General features: G+C 40.0%; 1 pseudogene; it reads left to right on the forward strand.

The window, feature by feature from the left end:
* The window catches only part of LOC149146351 (uncharacterized), a 191,859-nt pseudogene extending 172,490 nt beyond the window's left edge, over window positions 1-19,369 (forward strand).
* The last annotated feature ends 263 nt before the right edge of the window (window positions 19,370-19,632 follow it).

Genomic DNA, 19,632 nt, shown 5'->3' on the forward strand with positions numbered 1-19,632 from the left:
ACCCTTCTTGGAGTTCCCTTCTTCTTTCTCTGACCTGCAAGACAAACAAATCAAAGAACACAACAGTACATGTATAGAAGTTTATGTATAAATCATCTTCATGCTATAAAGTTAGTTATAAATAATCTTTAAGTAACTACTTTCATAAGAATTCACCACAAGAATCTCATAAGCATAAAGAAAGATTATTCGGGAACAAAGACGTGTTTCTTTATATATAAAGGCAAATAAAGTACATATATCGGAAAGATATCACCTGAACACCTTCAGCAGGCTCCAAGCAAGCTTCCTCCCGGATTCGTTCCAGCCTCCAGCCTTCAACAAGAGCTCCTTCCAAGTCTTACTCAATGATGATGTCAAGGATGAATGATCACCAATACACATGGAAACAAGGGTTTCCTATGCAAAATGGGGGAAGTGCAGGATGCACCAAGGACTTCAGACCTGGTCTAAGGGAAAAATCTCAGCATAATAATCTTGCTCTCCTTTCTCTCTCCCCTTGGCCTTCCCTTTGATGTCTTTTTATACCCTCTCCAAAGTAGTTTTTTAGTTAGGAGTTGGTTGGGAACAGTTGGGCCACGGGCACTAACAGGTGATCCAGCAGGTAAACCCGCGATCACCGCCCGAAAAAGAGGAAATTATATTTTTTTAAGTGTTTTAATAGATACACGCGGGTTGGGTATGACAGACCCGCGTGTACACGCGTTTAACACAGGGCAAAGTCGCGTACAGGGAATAAAACACTGTTTTTTAAATTTTTGGACCAGGTCTGGAAGGAGGGGTTGCCCTAGGCCATAAGTGCAGCATCACAAACCATAAGAGTGAGATTTGGAGCTATAACAGGTACGCCAACTGACAATAACCGGACGGAGACAATGACTCATCCCCAGACGTGACCCTTTAGGAATCTGCGCTGCAAAATGCCTGAAACTGCGATTTCGTAGCGCAGATAGTTATAAATTAGCAAAATGCGCTGCAAAATGGCTGGATGCTGACGCACTGCGAAAAGGCTAAAACATAATTGTGCTGTAAAATCAACCAATAAGACTGCGCTGCGAAAATACGGAAAGGACCAGTGACATGTACAAGATAAGACATGGCTTATGCAATCATGATGGAGGATGACCAATAGTATTAGATAATGATTCACATCAAGACCCTTTAGAAACATGACCCCTAAGTAAGAAACATATGACAAAACCCATTTGACACCAATTTTTGACTGTGAACTTTGGACAAAATTTATATACATGTGACTGTAGTTCTAGGTGATAACACCCATGATCCATGGAAGCCCCCATTCGCTTCAGAATATCGGAGTAGGCCTACTAAAAGATCCTATACTAATGGGGACTTTCGCTCTTCCACCTCCAATCAATCTGGCGGAAGTAGCGTCGATAGGAACTTGCAATATGATATCTTCCACAAAGATCTCAGAAAACGATATCAACATGGATCATGCAATGGTTTTACCCCCAAGCCCAATAGCAATATTATAGCAATCAATGTTTCTAGCATGGGAGGCAAACCCGAATCAACACTCATCAAGCGTTTGGGTAGATAGGTCTAGAGAATATGGTACCCCTTCAGATCCTTGCTCGCGAGTGCATGGAACCGACGAAGGAATTGTACAATCAATGTTGATTGAAGGGGCACCATGGAGTGATTGCCACCATCGTTCCCTTCTTCCGGATTATGAAGAAGATACTCAAGATGACCTTTATCATCCTTCAGTTTTTGAATTCCTATCAAATACTGTAAATACGGTGGATTCCGAGCGAAACTTATCCAACATTGAAGAGACTATAGCCATAAATATATCGACTAAAACAGATGTTGTAGAGAATATTTATGTTGGCAAATGTTGTTCTCCTTCAGAAACGGAAATATATAACGCTCTTTTTCGCGAATTCAGAGATGTCTTTGCTTGGTCATACAGTAAAATGCCAGGTATCGACTCGAGTATCATTGAACACGAAATTAAGATGTATCCAGATGTCAAACCGGTACGACAACGGCTCAGGCAGGTGCACCCCAAGAAAGCCGCTGCCATTAAGGCAGAAGTTGAAAAAATTCTCCATGCCGGTTTCATCTACCCAGTTCCTTTAACCGATTGGGTATCGAATATTGTCCCTGTTATGAAAAAACAAGGGACAATTAGAGTGTGTGTCAATTATAGGGATGTAAATCAAGCTTGTCCAAAAGACAACTACCCTACACCCTTTATCGACCAGATAATTGATGAATGCGCCGGATGCGAAATCTTTTCATTCATGGATGGATTTTCCGGGTATAATCAAATAAATATCCGCCCACAGGACCAGTCAAAGACTGCATTCATTTGTCCGTGGGGCACATTCGCATATCAAAAATTACCCTTTGGTTTAAAGAACGCAGGGGCGACGTTTCAGAGGGCAATGAATTATGCCTTCCATGACATCAAAAACATCGTTCAACCATACCTTGACGACCTTCCAGCTCATTCGAGAAAGCGGATTGATCATCCGCAGCATTTAAGAGCAATATTTCTACATTGTCGACACTACAAGATACGACTCAATCCACACAAATGTGTATTTTGCGTCAATTCTGGTCGTTTACTTGGATTTGTAGTCTCCAAGGATGGGATTCGTCGCGACCCGTGCAAGCTCCAGGCAATCATAAATTTGCCTCCACCTTCAAATTTGCTTCAGATTTAGAAACTCCAAGGGAAAGCAAACTTTCTGAGGAGGTTCATTCCAAATTACGCCGAACTTGCTAAAGGTTATACATGTCTTTTGAAAAAGGAGGTACCCTTCTTCTGGGATCAGGTTGCGCAAGCTTCCTTTGATGCTTTAAAAGAATCCTTAATGAAAGCATCATTAATGTACACCCACGATTATCAAAGAGATTTTAACCTATATCTGGCTGCAGCAGATACAACCATCACAATGGTTTTAGTTCAAGAAGTCGATGGAATTGAACACCCTATATATTATTTAAGTAAAAACTTAAATGATACAGAACGAAAATATTCTATGTTGAAAACTTAGCGCTTGCAGCTGTTCAAGATTTACAAAGATTTCGACACTATGTCCTCTTTCGGAAAACTACCATTCTATCTGATTGCAACCCCATGACTTATATATTGTCGCGATAGTTGCTGGGGGGCAAATATTCAAAATGGATAGCCATCCTTCAAGAGTTTGATCTGGAATTCGTAAAATCCAAATCAAAGAAAACTCTACTTTTTGCAGAATTATTATGTGATCTCCCATCGTCGTCCAACGATGAAACATCCGAAGAATCAACTGTGGACGAGAATTTGTTTCTGATATCTACAAGCAATGAGTGGTATGGAGATATAATAATTTATCTCCAAACCCAAAATTTTAGGCCTAACACTTCTCACTCTGAACAAAAACGTATTCGATACCAAGCAAAAGACTACATGATCGTCGGTGATACACTTTACCGTCGTGGTATCGATACAGTTCTAAGAAGGTGCCTCACCCATGAGGAGGCTGAGAAAGCCCTGAATGAATGTCATTCAGGAGCTTGTGGGGGGCATCAATCTGGATATGCTACAGCACAAAAAATCTTACGAGCAGGATACTTCTGGCCAACAATGTTCAAAGATTGCATAACCGCAGTCAGAAGTTGCCATGCTTGTCAAATTTTTGGTAGCAAAACCAGAAGACCACCCGCACCTTTACAGCCAATAGTTGTTGTTGGGCCGTTCGCCAAATGGGGCATTGATTTCATGACATGTAACCCCACCTCGACCGGGGGGCATGGGTATATCATAGTCGCAGTTGAATATTTTACCAAATGGGTGTCCTAACTAAAAAACTACTTTGGAGAGGGTATAAAAAGACATCAAAGGGAAGGCCAAGGGGAGAGAGAAAGGAGAGCAAGATTATTATGCTGAGATTTTTCCCTTAGACCAGGTCTGAAGTCCTTGGTGCATCCTGCACTTCCCCCATTTTGCATAGGAAACCCTTGTTTCCATGTGTATTGGTGATCATTCATCCTTGACATCATCATTGAGTAAGACTTGGAAGGAATTCTGGTTGAAGGGAAAGTACCCCTAGAGTCCTTTGGGCTGAGACTCTACCAGACTGAAAATTGCTTATACAAAGAAACACACACACACAGCCATCTTTTTTACTTTTAAGCAAATTCTAATGTTTAGGGTACATACCTAAGGTCCTACGTCCGAGAAGACCGTTAGGGTGCAAACCCTTCTTGGAGTTCCCTTCTTCTTTCTCTGACCTGCAAGACAAACAAATCAAAGAACACAACAGTACATGTATAGAAGTTTATGTATAAATCATCTTCATGCTATAAAGTTAGTTATAAATAATCTTTAAGTAACTACTTTCATAAGAATTCACCACAAGAATCTCATAAGCATAAAGAAAGATTATTCGGGAACAAAGACGTGTTTCTTTATATATAAAGGCAAATAAAGTACATATATCGGAAAGATATCACCTGAACACCTTCAGCAGGCTCCAAGCAAGCTTCCTCCCGGATTCGTTCCAGCCTCCAGCCTTCAACAAGAGCTCCTTCCAAGTCTTACTCAATGATGATGTCAAGGATGAATGATCACCAATACACATGGAAACAAGGGTTTCCTATGCAAAATGGGGGAAGTGCAGGATGCACCAAGGACTTCAGACCTGGTCTAAGGGAAAAATCTCAGCATAATAATCTTGCTCTCCTTTCTCTCTCCCCTTGGCCTTCCCTTTGATGTCTTTTTATACCCTCTCCAAAGTAGTTTTTTAGTTAGGAGTTGGTTGGGAACAGTTGGGCCACGGGCACTAACAGGTGATCCAGCAGGTAAACCCGCGATCACCGCCCGAAAAAGAGGAAATTATATTTTTTTAAGTGTTTTAATAGATACACGCGGGTTGGGTATGACAGACCCGCGTGTACACGCGTTTAACACAGGGCAAAGTCGCGTACAGGGAATAAAACACTGTTTTTTAAATTTTTGGACCAGGTCTGGAAGGAGGGGTTGCCCTAGGCCATAAGTGCAGCATCACAAACCATAAGAGTGAGATTTGGAGCTATAACAATGCCTACATTAGATAATACTGGTGAAACAGCTGCCCTTTTCTTTCTCAATCATGTAGTCGCCAGATTCGGCGTACCATAGGCTATAGTCACAGATCATGGATCGCATTTTCGTAATCACATGATGCTCGAATTAGCTGCCAAACTAGGGTTGTCTCACGACAGCTCTACTTCGTATTATCCGCAAGCCAGCGGACAAGTTGAAGCGATCAACAAGGTCCTGAAGCGCATGTTGCAAAAGATGATCGGAGTTCACAAAAGAATGTGGCACCTAATCCTGTACTCAGCCTTGTGGGCTTACCGAACATCGGTAAGGAATGCAACCGGGTTCACACCCTTCCAACTGGTATATGGCCTGGAAGCAATCTTACCAGTCCAGTGTGAAATCTCGTCTCTTAAACTCGCAATCGATCTCCTCCCCGGAACTTCAGAAGAAGAAGCTCGTTTCTTGGAATTAATCCAATTGGATGAAACCCGTCGTGATGCCGCTTTAGCTAAAGAAGCCCATAAGAAACAAGTCAAGGCACAGTTCGACAAAAATGTCAAACCCTGTGTCTGCTCAGAAGGTGACTTGGTCTTGCTTTACGACCAAGAATCCGATAAATTGGGAGCAGGTAAATTTAAGTCTTTATGGATGGGCCCATATATTTTTAAATGGGTGTTAGCAAAAGGAGCCTACGAGTTAATGGATTATGATGGAATTCCACTGGCGCAACCTCGTAATGGGTTGTACCTCAAGCGTTACTATGCTTAAATAGTAACCAATATGCTTTTGTTGTATTTTGTTTTCACTAAAGTGTTCATTTTGGTCGAGTAATCCACCTTTTTACATTTATTGTAGATGTCAAACCTTTTGGAGACATGTGTTGGATATGTCGACGGAGTGAGTCGTAGTTCGCGAAACCTATCCTCTGCAGCCTGGGCCATTTTTGATCCAAGCGGAAAGTTAGTAAGTTTCAGAGGTGTATGTATTGGTCAATCAACGAATAACATCGCTGAGTATAGCGCGTTGATAGAACTTCTCTCTGATGCCATCACCCATGGTATACACTGACTAATCGTCAGGCTAGACTCACAACTCGTAATACTACAACTCAATGGTATATATTCCGTCCGAAACCCAGCTATTTATCACATATTCCTAAGGGTTAAGATTTTGGAAAGACAATTTGATCTTATTCAATACCAACATATTTCCAGAAACTTAAACACATTAACCGACTCATTAGCAAACTATGTGTTAGATAGACATTTGCAACATTTATAAAAAGAAACACATCATCAATGTTTTGCATGTGGATCATATAGCTCAACCAAAATAAAACCCCAAAAATCAAAATATATATATAGCTATTTATGGTTTACATATAATGTTCTGTAACCAAGACAAAATCGGTCGCATGACCCAAAAAACTCAAAATGCTAGGGGGCACCCTAGTCTAATGATGCTCGTGATAGCAAGTCACAGCCTGTGCAATCATGCGTAAGAGACGAGTCCATCGTCTAGGCACACCAGTAGTATGTCGCTGTAACTGCAAAGGTAGCTCGTCGATCCTCACATCTGGAATACCGAGAGTAAGGCTCTCAACCTGCTCCTGCACAGCTGTGAGAGTCTTGGCCACATCAAGGTCACGAAGAATAACCCTCCCGGCAGCCTCTCCTACTGGGGACACGGCTGGAACTCTCTGGCAAACTACTGGATGAACAGGACCAACATCTGCATGTACACAAGAGTTTGATTAAAGTCTTGATAGAATAAAGCACAAGGACATTATAAATAAAAATAGTAAACAGTGATATGGTCAAAGATTTTACCAATAGCACCCCACTGCTCGCCATCCGGCAGTACTAAATCCGGATCACCCCGGAAGTCCATGCCAGCATATGGATACTCGGCATAAGCCATCTCCTGACGATCAAACCACCTAAAGAAGGTATCAAAAAATGAAATCTGAGACTGGCCAGCATGCCTGGACATATGGTCAACCCATCTCTGCATACGTGGTTCAGTAGGAGAAGGTAAGTCGAGTGCAATGTACTGCGGCTGCATCAGTGGTATCTTCTCCAAGGCAAAGGCGGTCAAAATAGAACCGAACCCGAAGTTCTTCAACCTCCTGTCCTTTATCTTGGTCAACTGATTTTTCATCACAAGAAGTACTGCATCGCACCAGTTGAATATTTTCGGTTGGAGGCATTCCAAGGCATGCTGCATATAGGATCTGTTGGCTACATGAAGAGACACACTACCGGCCATCCTACCAAAAGTAAACAGGATAGACCTAAGGCACCTGTCAGTGACATCACGGATGATGATCTTTCCGTCTTTACTCGGCTGAGATCCTTCCCTGCAATACTGGCGGACATAATCTCTCACAGAGTCACTCCCTCGGGCCGAACCTGACAAAGAGATGGGGGCACCCCGCCTCGACAAACTAGTGAAGAAGTAAATGTCTATTGCAGTCAAGGGGATAGATTTGCCCCTAATCTAGAAAAATTGATTGATAGGTCCCAAGCATCGAGAAAATACTGCAGTAGGTTGATCTGCTGTCTCATGCTAGAGATGTGGAAGAACTTCAACAAGCCACAGTTTTGCAGCGTGTTCACTGTAACCGGATCATGTAGGGCAATCATGTCCTCTTCTTCATGTTCTCGTTCTCGCCATGTGAGAGTCATCTTGCTCCAAGATCTCTGAAAAACAAACAAGAAGAGAGTTAGATCCTGATTTTAATGAGAAATAGGCAAAAAATTTCATCAAAAAACTGTGCAACAAATTCCTTTTCTGCGCCCAACGCACCTGCAGCAGTGTTCCACCTGCGTTGAATGTCAAACTGCCTTCATACTAGCCAACATTCAGCGCAGGTTTCGATGTACCCAGGGTGCGTTGATGGCAGAACGAACCCATCAAACCCCAGGGGCTCAAAAAAGCAAAGAATGAAGCACATAATGCAAAAAGGAAACCATGAAATGAAAGAGCTCAGGTTTAGCTCCTAGCTGGTCTAGACGGCGTCGAGAATCGTCCACAGAATCTCCCGAAATCAGCTGATGAAAATCAAGGGGGAAGAGGCACCTCCAAAGCTCCAACAAACCAAGTTCAAATGAAATGGTAAAATGAGAGGTAAAAACACTTTTAATTTCTTTTTACGTAGTTCAAAGTAAAATATTAGCGTTTTAATCTCATTTTCAAGCAAATGTTATTCATTTCTAACTAGTTTGATGAAGCAATTGAAAATGCAGTACTATCTTTGAAAAGTCGAAGCTATTTGCGGTAAAAAATCAAAACAAGACCATCTTATCAAGCAATTTTAGCACATATTTCATGCTCGTTAAAAAATAAACATAAGACCGAGCAAGTGTTTCAATCCGCGTTTAAGCTCGTTAAAAAATGAACTATCCTCTGGTAAATAACCACCGTGAATGTAGCATTATCAGCCATTAAAGCCTTGGTCGTGTTTGCACCGTCACCTCCACTTTTCCATTGGCCGATCATTCACCCCCATTTGATTGTTTACCCATTTTGAGGAACAGCTGCGAAGAGTGATTTCACTAGCCATCCTTGTGACACTGCCGTGCTTGGAAAATTCCAACCCTTACCTGGAATCAGCTGCTACCCATTTTATCACTCGTTCCTCAAAAGACGAGTCTTCTTTAAGATCTTTTCATCTGACTCATAAAACATGAAAAGATTGCCGAGTTTTGGCCTTCCAGCTCGTTAAAGCGACCGGAAGTGCTATCCCTCCTCTAGATTTTAATCTTTTTGGACCTGAGGGATTATTGCACAAAAAGATCGAGCGCTTGTGTTGTTCAGCTCGTTAAAACTATCGAAAATTCATCCCTTCTGTATTGTTTTATATTTTTACGGACTTAAGGCATTAGATGATGAAAAAGGAATTCCAGAGTTAACTTTATGTACCTTTTCAGACTCTCTAAAAATGAAAAGGACTGAGTTATCTTTGTCGTTAAACTCGTTAAAAACATTAATAGCGACAAACTTGTCTTTAGACGAGAACGAGTTTCACTATCGCTAGGCTCGTTAAAACATAGCGATGGGTTTGCCTGAAGGGCAAATTATAGAACAAGCATATGTTATCCTCCTCAAGCTTGACAAAAATAAAGAGGTACTGGTCAGCAATGACCGGGGAAAATTGGGAAGAAACTCAAAGAATCTTTATTGGTAGCAAGTCGCTCTTGAACATGACACTTCCACTCCGTGCCTGAGTCGGGTTGGGTTGTTTCATTCACCAGTCACATCACCATGGTCTCGCCATACCATCCACATTTGGGGTAAATGCTACCGATCCATCACATAAGTGTCGCCGACATGCTCAAGAGAAGTCATCCAGAGAAGTCACCCGTGTCCCATCCACTACCATACATTATACTTCATTCTTTCATGACCGCCCCCTTGAACCATATATCATCAAATTGTTTTCACCTCCATCAAAATCATTTGCTCCGTTCCGTGTCATTGATGTGGGATTCATCAAGGCCCTCCTTTGATGGATCGCTTCTTGTCGACATCAGCTCATTATCCAAGAAGTTGATCTAGGAACACCCCATTCAGTACTTTGAAGCTTGCATGCCTCAATGGCAAGTTTCTCACTTCCGGCGACAGGTATACATCAATGACCTTCGACCGAAAGATTTTGCGTGGTGTTCGACGCCAAGTCCTTTATTCACACCATGTGAATTGTACTGCAGTACCTTGAGGGTCATCATCCTTATCGGTTATTCCTCTCACGCTTGTTAACAGTTTACATCATTGACTGGTAATCAAGCGATGTCTGTCCATGTTCGACTTCAAAACATTTTTCACATGGATCGACTTGTACTTCGAGTGAAGATCAGACGAGATTGAAGACCCCGGATCTAGTTTCATCCATCCGGGCTGCGATATATATTCAGGAAAAATAAAGACATTGACATGTACAGCATTGCAGCACAGATAATCATCCTACCAAAAGGATGATGACTTCATCAAAATCATCAGTCTAATATCAGACGATTGTCTGTCCTGTGTATATAAAAATGAATTTATAAAGCTGAGCATGGGAATGCCCGCCTCAGCTAGATCATGAAAACAGTATGAAAAATAATGTATTGTATTGTATCTTATTACAGGTCTCCTCCCAGCAATGAAAGAACTTCGGATCCTCCTAATAAAGCATTTCACCCGATAAATGGCCTCATACTTTAGGGGGCAACTGTTATAGACATTTTTGTGCCTTACAGCTCTAAGCATGAAATGTCCATAAACCAAGGGATCCTAAGTCCCTAAAAGTGTTGTTCCTACCCCTAGAGGAACAAGGTCAACCAATTACAGCTTCTCCCAGAAGTTCTCCACCAGAAACTGCTCAGAATCAGTCAAATCAGGATCATTTCAGCTGCTCCACTAGCTACCTGCGTTGCATAGCACCCAAGTACACTAGCTAGGTCCGTTGCAACGCAACTAAATGCACTACCAGGGTGCGCTGAGCGGGAAATTCCAAATGGCAGTGTCATTCCGCGAGGTGGACAGGAAATGGAAGCTTCCAGAATCTTCCTCAATGACACTTGCCTCACTGAGTTTGACCAAGGATGAGTAAGAGGCTCTCAGCCTCCAAGTGGAAGCAAGAACTGACAGAGAGAAGCCACAAGTCAAATCATAAGCTGACTCATCCTCTCTGCTTACATATATATATGGATCCCTCATCCCAGAGATCTAGAGGCTGGAATTTTGTACTTTGCAGAGAATTGCTGTTGGTTTTGAGATTGAGATCAGTGCATTGGGTGATTTATGCTTTGTTGGAGGTGAAGAAGGGATTCCTTTGCTGGAAGGTAGATGCTGGATCGGGACTCACTTGGTTTTATCTCCTCCTGGATCTTCTTGTTATATCAATAAAACTATTTGAGTTTCTCCTACATGCTTGTATATCAATGATGTTTTGTTATATTTGCATGTTTAGCTTAAATCTGATCCTAAGCTAGTTATGAATGTAAATCTATGTCTTTGTGTAGTTTTCCTCTTCTGTGATCTTGCAGGAACTTGGTGAAGCTGGGCAAGTAAGGGAGCAGGTAGCTGGAAGCTGTCAAAGAGGAGAGTGATTGGATCAACGAACTAGCGCAAGACACAGGTTAGTTCATCCTATTCCTCTTCGTTTACATTTCATAAAGAAGAATACGAAAGTAGTTTTCCTTATTTGTTGCTAAGGCACTGTCACACCTTAGAGTGGGATAGGGGCATTCTGAGTAGATACTTTTCCCAACAACACTGTTTTACTTGTTGTTCCTCTTAAGGAATAGCTATTGTTCCTCTTAAGGAACAACAGTTTCGTGTGCAATTTTTTTTTTCTTTCTACCATTCCTCTTAAGGAATAGTAGTTTTAAGTGCAGTTGTCTTTTTTTTGTTCCTCTTAAGGAACAATAGTCGTTCCATTTAAGGAAAAACACATTTTTTGAGTGCATTTTTTGTGAATAATGTTTCACTCTTAATGATCCTTTGAAGGCAAGAATACAAATATATGCAAGGATACAAAATTAGAGGTTACTGTAATAAGCAAATCAAAGAAAAATTATCATCTTTAATGAGATTGCTTTGTATTGATTAGAAAAATGGAAGGACACAACTATCTATATTACTTTTCTATCCTTATCTTCACTAGAACTCAAATTGATTGAGTACTTGTATCATGCTGGTTCTTCCCTAATTCTCATAATTCTCTTTGATTATTATTAGTAAACAAGAATAAGGGCATATTTTCTTCTATTGATATGTTCAGACTTCTTCCACCATCCCTACTCTTAAGGAGTTTTAAGCCATCCTCTATATATAAATAGGAAGTGCTATATAAAAGAAAAGTAAAAAAAGAAGGAAAGAAAAAATATATATATGTTTACTAATAATTCTATGATTTGTCAGATGGAGGATAGGGGGTCTCATCATGAGCCAGCCTACCATGATCATGAGAAAGCAGTGAAGCGCCATTCCCACTATGGCCACCACAGCAGGGATATGATCCAATCGATACATCAGAAAAATAAAATTCCTTGGAACAGGAGGTCTCATCACAAGCCGACCTATCCACCTTTCACTCCTTCCCAGTGAATGCCATTGTGATCCATCTGGTTACCAAGACAGCACAATGGCCTCCATCCTGACATCACAAGGCACTTTCCTAGGCATACATAAAGGATTATGGTTCCAAAGGGTGAGAAAACAACTTTTTCAAGGTTATAAACACCTGCGGGCAACAGAGCTCTGCTGATGGTATTGGATTCATATGTTTCAAACATCAATAGTAATTATAAACCCTTTTTTTATTTCTTTATCTTTATTTCAAAAGAGATTATGTTCCCAATTCCTTTTGAACTTTTTATGCATGAAATATCGTTTAAAAAGTCAATCATAACGGTTTAAGTGGAATAATGACCACGTAGCATCTTACCTACGTCAACTATCCTTTTCCCTTTTTCGCATCACTTCATAGCATCTCCATATTTATTCATAATTTTCATTCTAATGCATCGATTTCAGCAACTCGATATTTTTGTGATCTTGTCATAAATATGTACACCTTGCCATTTTTTCACCATGGTATGATTGTCATTAGTATGTTGTTCCTCCATTTAACCAGTTGAAGGAAACCTATCATTTTTCAGGGGGGTGCAGGTGACTTCCAAAGCACTTTTTCATATGTGTCAGTCTTTTATTTGGTTGTACCAGGCTGCATGATATCCCATAATAGCAAGATTTAATGGTATCTATGTTATTAAAAAGGTATTATCTAATATTTACAGTTTGTTGTTCCATTGTTGGCTCTGTGCATTACTGTGTAAAAATAACAGTGTGCAGAATTTAGACAAAATGGGAGGACGATTAGTACACAGTGAGCCACAGACACTAGTAGTTTCTGATGCCGCACGAGAAATTATAGTAAGGGCTGGATGGGTCGCATATTTTACACGACTGCAGCAACCCAATGAAACCGTGGCTATCGAATTTTTATAGAATTTGTAGGATGATCATTCTATAGTAAGAGGAAGACGAATAACAGTGACGGATACAGTAATAGCTGAGGTATCTGGACTACCAGCAGTCGGACCCATATGGACACATAAAAAATTGAGGCTTCAAGATGCCATGGCTGTCTTTCGGGATGAGGGATAGAACCTGATTGTCAAAGGTAAAGGAGTCCAGCCTTCATCTCTGGGAGAACCATGGAAAGAGCTGGCTAGAGTAGTTCAGAGCTGCATTACATGTGACGAAAGAAAGGATGTGGTAAGACCACACCACCTTAAATTCCTAGCAGTTTTAAAATAGAAATGTTCTGTAAACTTGCCTACATATTTGAATTTTTTGTTGCATGACACTGCTCAAAACATAAAGAAATCCCGACATATAGATACAGTTGTAAGTCATCATTGTCTAATTCGGTTGATAGTAAGCTACAATCTTGTCTTGTAGCAAACCAGTTGGGAAGAATTAGTGTCTGCTATATACGGGGGTTAGCCTTACCTGCCCCAAAAAGAAAAAGGACCACCAACACAACAAATAGACCACAAAAATGTAGACACTCTTCCATATTGAGAACAAGGATGGGAACAACTAAAAACCTCCAGGGTAGCAGCAGGGAACCCTTAGAATTATCTAGCCCTAAAAATGAGAAACCCTTACAGCTGTAAGGAAGAGACAACTAAGAATTAGAACTTGAGGAGGAAACAGAGCATACTAGTGAAGAAGAGAGGGATGAAGTAGAACTTCCCCTAACTCCCAGCACAAGTCCACCATAAGACCCATTATATTAGGTGGAATTGGCCAAGATTTTGGCCAATATGAGTGAATATATTCAACTTGAAAGTCCGCTCAACCTCACTGTTGAAGCAGAACAAACAGAAGAAAACTCTGCTCATAATAGGAGTATATCAGAAGAAATAGTTGGTGAAGTAGAAATAGGAGCAGAAACCACTCAAGAAAAGGCAGACCAAACTAGGGTTACCTCTCCAGAAGAACCTAGTCAGGTCGATGTAAACACAGAAGATGTGGGCCAAACAGAGGAAATGGAAACTAGTCAGGGCAAAGACACAGCCCTTGGAGAACAAAACCCAATTGAGCAACCAAGCTCATTAAGAGCAGAAACGATTAGTGAAATAGTTGTTCCTCCCAAGAAGAAGAAAAGCGAAATCAAGAGGTTGTGAAAGGAACAATGGAAGCTGCAGAGCTTAGTCAAAATACTTAGACAAAAGACTTAGACAAAAGATAAGAATATTAAAAAGGAGAAAAATTGCAAGTAGAACCCCGAAAAATGGTGAATGCAACCATTCAAACTTAATTCCATTATACAAGGGCTATGGAGACTCAAACCGAGCCCATACTCATTCAAGATGATAAGGAACAACATGCAACCATTACAGAAGTGGCTACCCAAACAGAGACTGCACATTGCTACAATACAACCGTTCAAATGGAGGTAATACCCTCCAACTGTGTGGACACCTAGATAGATATCCAAGCCAAAGATGTTTTGATAGGCAGTGATCCTGGTATAAAAAATATTCAAGAGAAGCTGGCACAGGCTCAACTGACCATAGAAAAGCTTGAGGAAGAGACTGTTCCCCAACAAGGGTACCAGGAATTAGAAAGGCAATTACGGAATATCAATGTGTCAGAAAGTGAGGCCTTCCAGAAATGTTGGAGGACAGAAGAAAGAACTGAAAAGATAAAGAACAAACTGGAAACAGTCATGTGTCAGATGGATACTCTCAATTCCCTTTACACATATATTTTAGCATGCAGGTCCCCTTCCAAGAACTATACTTTATTTTTGTTAGAAAGGTATTTACAATTAAAAATTAAGGTTGTAAGGGCAGGGAAACCCATAGAATTAAAAACTGTTGAAGATTTCATAAACTGTTGTAAACATCACAGAGTGAAAGTTCAACACTTACTCTGTGAGTTTTATTTGCATAATTTTATATTGGAAGAAGAAATGGAGAAGAACCCTAGCCCTTTTGTGGGCGATTTATAGTTTCAAGTGTTCATTTCATTTGCTGTTAACCAGTTGAAGTGGTCCAAAACCCATAACACTTTCCAGAGGCAAGAAAATGGGTTGGACCTTTGGGTTAGGGGTGAACCGAAAAACCCATTACAACTGCTGACCAAACATAAGAGTCTAATGCAAAAGGAAGGAGTAATCCAGACCTTGGGACCCATCCTCAAAGGAATTGTCCAGCAAGGGGTAGAGTATTTCCTCTTTATCAAAGACAATTCCTTCGTAGCAGCTAAATTCAGATGGAAAAATTCCAATCGTAATGTACATGAAAAAGAACCATTTAACTATAAAAAATTTAAATTAGTTGCATATCACTTGGTTACTTACAGTAACCTCATCTTGAGGGAAGGCCCGTATTGGCTAGGCTACCAGTTCCGAAGTGCTATTGTCTGGTATCCTGCAGAACAGTATAAATCTATATACGAATTACCTGAAGGATAGATAGGGCACATCTTTGAAATTTTGGCTAAAAATCATGGTTTTAGACCACCTCATGACATCCCTTCTCTAGCTTATTCTTTGACTGCTTTGCACACAAACTACATGGTTTTCATGACAGCATGAAAAAGGGGAAGCAGGGGAGTGTGTTGAGCTATGAAAAAGTTATGAATTTGTCATTTATTTCATCATCCTTTCCTTTAATTATATCTCCTTTATGTTCTAAAGATATTCATATATCAATGGATTATAGTAAAAACTAGGGAACTATTTATTATTACAATTTAGCTAATTATTGTCTTTTCTCATGCAGGAAAAAGATGAAATGGGAAAACTACTATTCCCTACCCGAGAGAAGGAAAAAGCCAAAGTGGAGTAACTATTATTCCTTCACCAGGAAGTAGCGTATAGGCAGCAAGACAAGGATGGAGCGTGAAGTTATGGATAAGGATAGAGAAGATCACAACATCAGTGCAAAAGAAAAAGAGCTAACTGAAGATGGAAGATTAAGCGGATCTCTCAGGATCTCTTGATCCTGAGGGATCACTGTTAATATTCTATCCGTTGTTACTATTTTATCTGCCTTGCCATTATAAAATAGACAACGAGTGTAAAGAACATGGGAGAGATTATTCTGAAATTACTTTTGTATTTTTACTTTGATCATCGACTCTTGTTGTTGAAACAGAGTACGAGCTAGCTGTAACCATTTTTCATATTATTAATATATAATAGAGTTGTTGTTCCTTCTTTCATACTGAGGTAATCCAGCGGTGTTCACTAGCGGGTAAGGGCCTGGCCCTGGTGGATTCACTTGTTTTTCTTGTATCATACCTTTACGATTTCTATTGTGTGATGGTTTGGTTTCATTTCTATCTATTGTAGTCACATCGCTTTACTGTTTCGTATTTCTAGACTTAATGAATTGATCTTTTTTATATGTTGTAATTGAATTGTGTTGCTGTTCAGTTTCCTCATAACAAGATCACTGCTTTTTGCAAGTATATTGTTGTGTTGTTCATTTCTATTATATGGCATTGATGCTCATTTGCTTTCTGCAATCATTTAAGTTTTCCTTTTAGCATTCTTACAGTTAGCATAATTATCTCATTTTGATCAGTGGCAGTAGCATTATTGATTTAATTCATTGCCATTTCCAATTGGTTATTTAGTGTGGTGTGTGTGAGATCCACAATTGTAAAGAACATTGGCTATTACTGTCAAAGCTCTCAAATTGAGGATCTTATTTATGCTTGATTTATTTTACATCAGTTAAACAAGGAATGAGTTATTGCTACTATATCCTTGACTGATAATTGTTGTTACTTTGTCGAATAAATGATTTAGTTTCAGAGCATTGATTTTCCTTTAATTGCAAGTGAGTTTTATTTAAAGCATCCGTTTACTCTTGTATTTGAAAGCATTGTACTACAATTTAGAAACGTTACTATTGAGTAAATAGACGCCACAAATTGTGTACACTCTTGAAATAGAAAATCTTGCGCGGATTGATAACTAATGTGAAGACAATTAGGAGTTAAAAATACACCTTTTATACCTCAACAACACCTGCACTCCAATTTGAAAAATGGCTGAAAAATGACATGAGAAAATGGAAAATATGAATGCACCATCAGATTTGTGGCATCAAATAGTGAAAAATTGACTATCAAATTTATGAATTCTGAGAAAATGAAAATCTGGGGCTTAAGGAATCTTTTAGATTCCCCTTAGATTCCTTAAAGATTCCCTCCTCCGGGTTATCTGAAAATTTGTTGCTCAGATCAGGAAACTGACTGCGCCATCGTGTTCGTGTCTAATAGAGGTGTAAGATTGACATAAAATTTGTCCAATTTGGACACTTCAAAAATTTCACCCTCTTGAGAATTTCGCCCAATCATGGTTCTACCTACCTCTTCTCTGGGCTCATGGTTCCACCTGCAATAAATTAATTAAAAAATATTAACACCTTGATTTCTATGTGCACTCTTGGTTCCTCCATGCTTGGCGCACTAAAAAAATGATAGATTTATATAAATTTTTGGGCAGATGTCCCAAGGCGGCCGTTGGTAGATTGGTAAGGAAATTGAATTATGAGGAGGAGGTCAGGTGGTCAAACCCCGACCCCTCCATATTAACATACCATTCGATCTTTAAAAGCTGCATTAACTTATTTTGGGGGTCGGGTTCACATTGGGCGGCCTGCCCCTTAACCTCCGATGTGATATGTTGGATGGGCGGATTGTAGTATTAAATGGGGTGTGCGTTAAATAAATGGAGGCATGTTTGTTTGGTTTGATGGTTGGTACATGGTGTGACACATGGTGTCGTCGCATGGGCGGGGTCGGCCCTCCCACTGGTCTTGGGTTCAACTCCCACCAACTCTGGCATTAACTCATGGTGGTGGTTGGGGTGTTGGCCGGGTCCACCGGAGGTGGTCTGCTCACCCCTTTTAAATGTGGTTAAATGTTGTTGGAGGGTCCGGCGGGATTACGGTCACTAGCCCATTAATTATATATGTTTGGTTATGTGGGTAGGGTGGGCCGACAGGGGTCACTACCTGTTGGCCCAATTTTAATTAAATTTAGTGTTGGTTTGTTGGGGGGTGGTGGGGTTGGTGGCCCGCCACCCCATAATATTTTTTATTTTTTATTTTTATAACAACAACACATTTTTTTGAATTTGTCTAATATAGTGGATATTAGACAAATTAACGATCCAACAAATTCACCCACTTTCAGGAGCTAGGTTTCATGCCTCAGGGTCGGTCAAATTGTAGGACACTTAAACCTGGCCCACAGCCCAACTTTGACCAAAACTTTGACTGGCTCGTTCTCCCTCATACAAGTTCAAATTGACGAACCATTCACACCATTGTGATTAGGACGACAAGGTATACGTTTTGGCCTTGGTTCGAAAGCATTCTTATCACTTTTATTTTTTAGTTTCCATAAGCCCTCTTTGTCCTGTGTGTGTCTCTAGAGCCACCTGGATCAGCTAAGAAATTATTTTTGAGTGGGAGCAGTGATCACAGAATCAAAGTGTAAAGTTTTTCTAGTGTACTATATTTGGGTGGTATTAGTAAGTCAATCAAGCTCTCATCACAGGCTTTAGACACAACTCATGATAAGGACATCAATTTTGTTGTTGTTGCTCCAAATGATAGTCTTATATGTACAAGTTCTCATGATCCAACAACTTGTAAATGGAGATTACCAGATCTGGTAGAATTATTAGTGCTAAGAGGCCACAAAAGAGGACTTTGGTGTGTGGAATTTTCACCTATAGATCAATGTATGATGACAACATCTCATGACAAGATAATAAAAATATGGGCATTATCATATGGCTCTTTCTTGAATACATTTGAAGGTCATACTGCAATTGTACTACACGCTTCCTTCCTCACTTGTAGGAAACAATTTGTTTCTTCTAGTACAAATGGCTTATTGAGATTGTGGACAATCAACTCCAATGAATGTATTGCAACATTTGATCAGCATGAGGACAAGATCTGGGCAATGGATGTGGGCAAGAAAATAGAAATGTTGGCAATAGGATGAAATGATTCTCTTGTTAATTTGTGGCATGTTTTCACTGCTACAAATGAGGAGGAGGCACTTCTCAAAGAGAAGGAAGTGAAATTGAAAGGCCGTGAATTACTAAATGCTCATGCAAATATTGACTATGTGAAAGAAATTTTTACAGTAGGTGGCAATGAAGTTAAAAAATGGCTTGTCCAACTATGTAAATTTTCCTTTGATAGTATCTCAGCAAGTGGTGGTGGTAGTGCACTTCAACAACAAGAAATCAGTATGATCCAAGATAAGCCTTTGACTTCTTAAAATCCATGATCTTCTCCTTATAGTCCACATTCAAAGTAATCTAGTTTCATTAAAAGTAGCCTCGCTAAAGTGAACACAAGAAAGTAGAATATGCCTAAAAATTTACAAGACATCTCAAAGAGTACTTTTCATTAGGTCTAGTATAGTGGTCTAATGGATTTTTCATCGCTTGAGTACAAGAAATGTCAGGAAGGGGGGGCTGTAATGTTCCCGAGAAATTAATTTCTCAAGAGATAAAGTCGCCTATCTATCTCCATAGGATA

Source organism: Pinus tabuliformis, chromosome X (assembly GCF_031772625.1).
Source record: "Pinus tabuliformis cultivar Carrire ecotype Pingquan chromosome X, CPIR1, whole genome shotgun sequence".
Lineage (NCBI taxonomy): Eukaryota > Viridiplantae > Streptophyta > Pinopsida > Pinales > Pinaceae > Pinus > Pinus tabuliformis.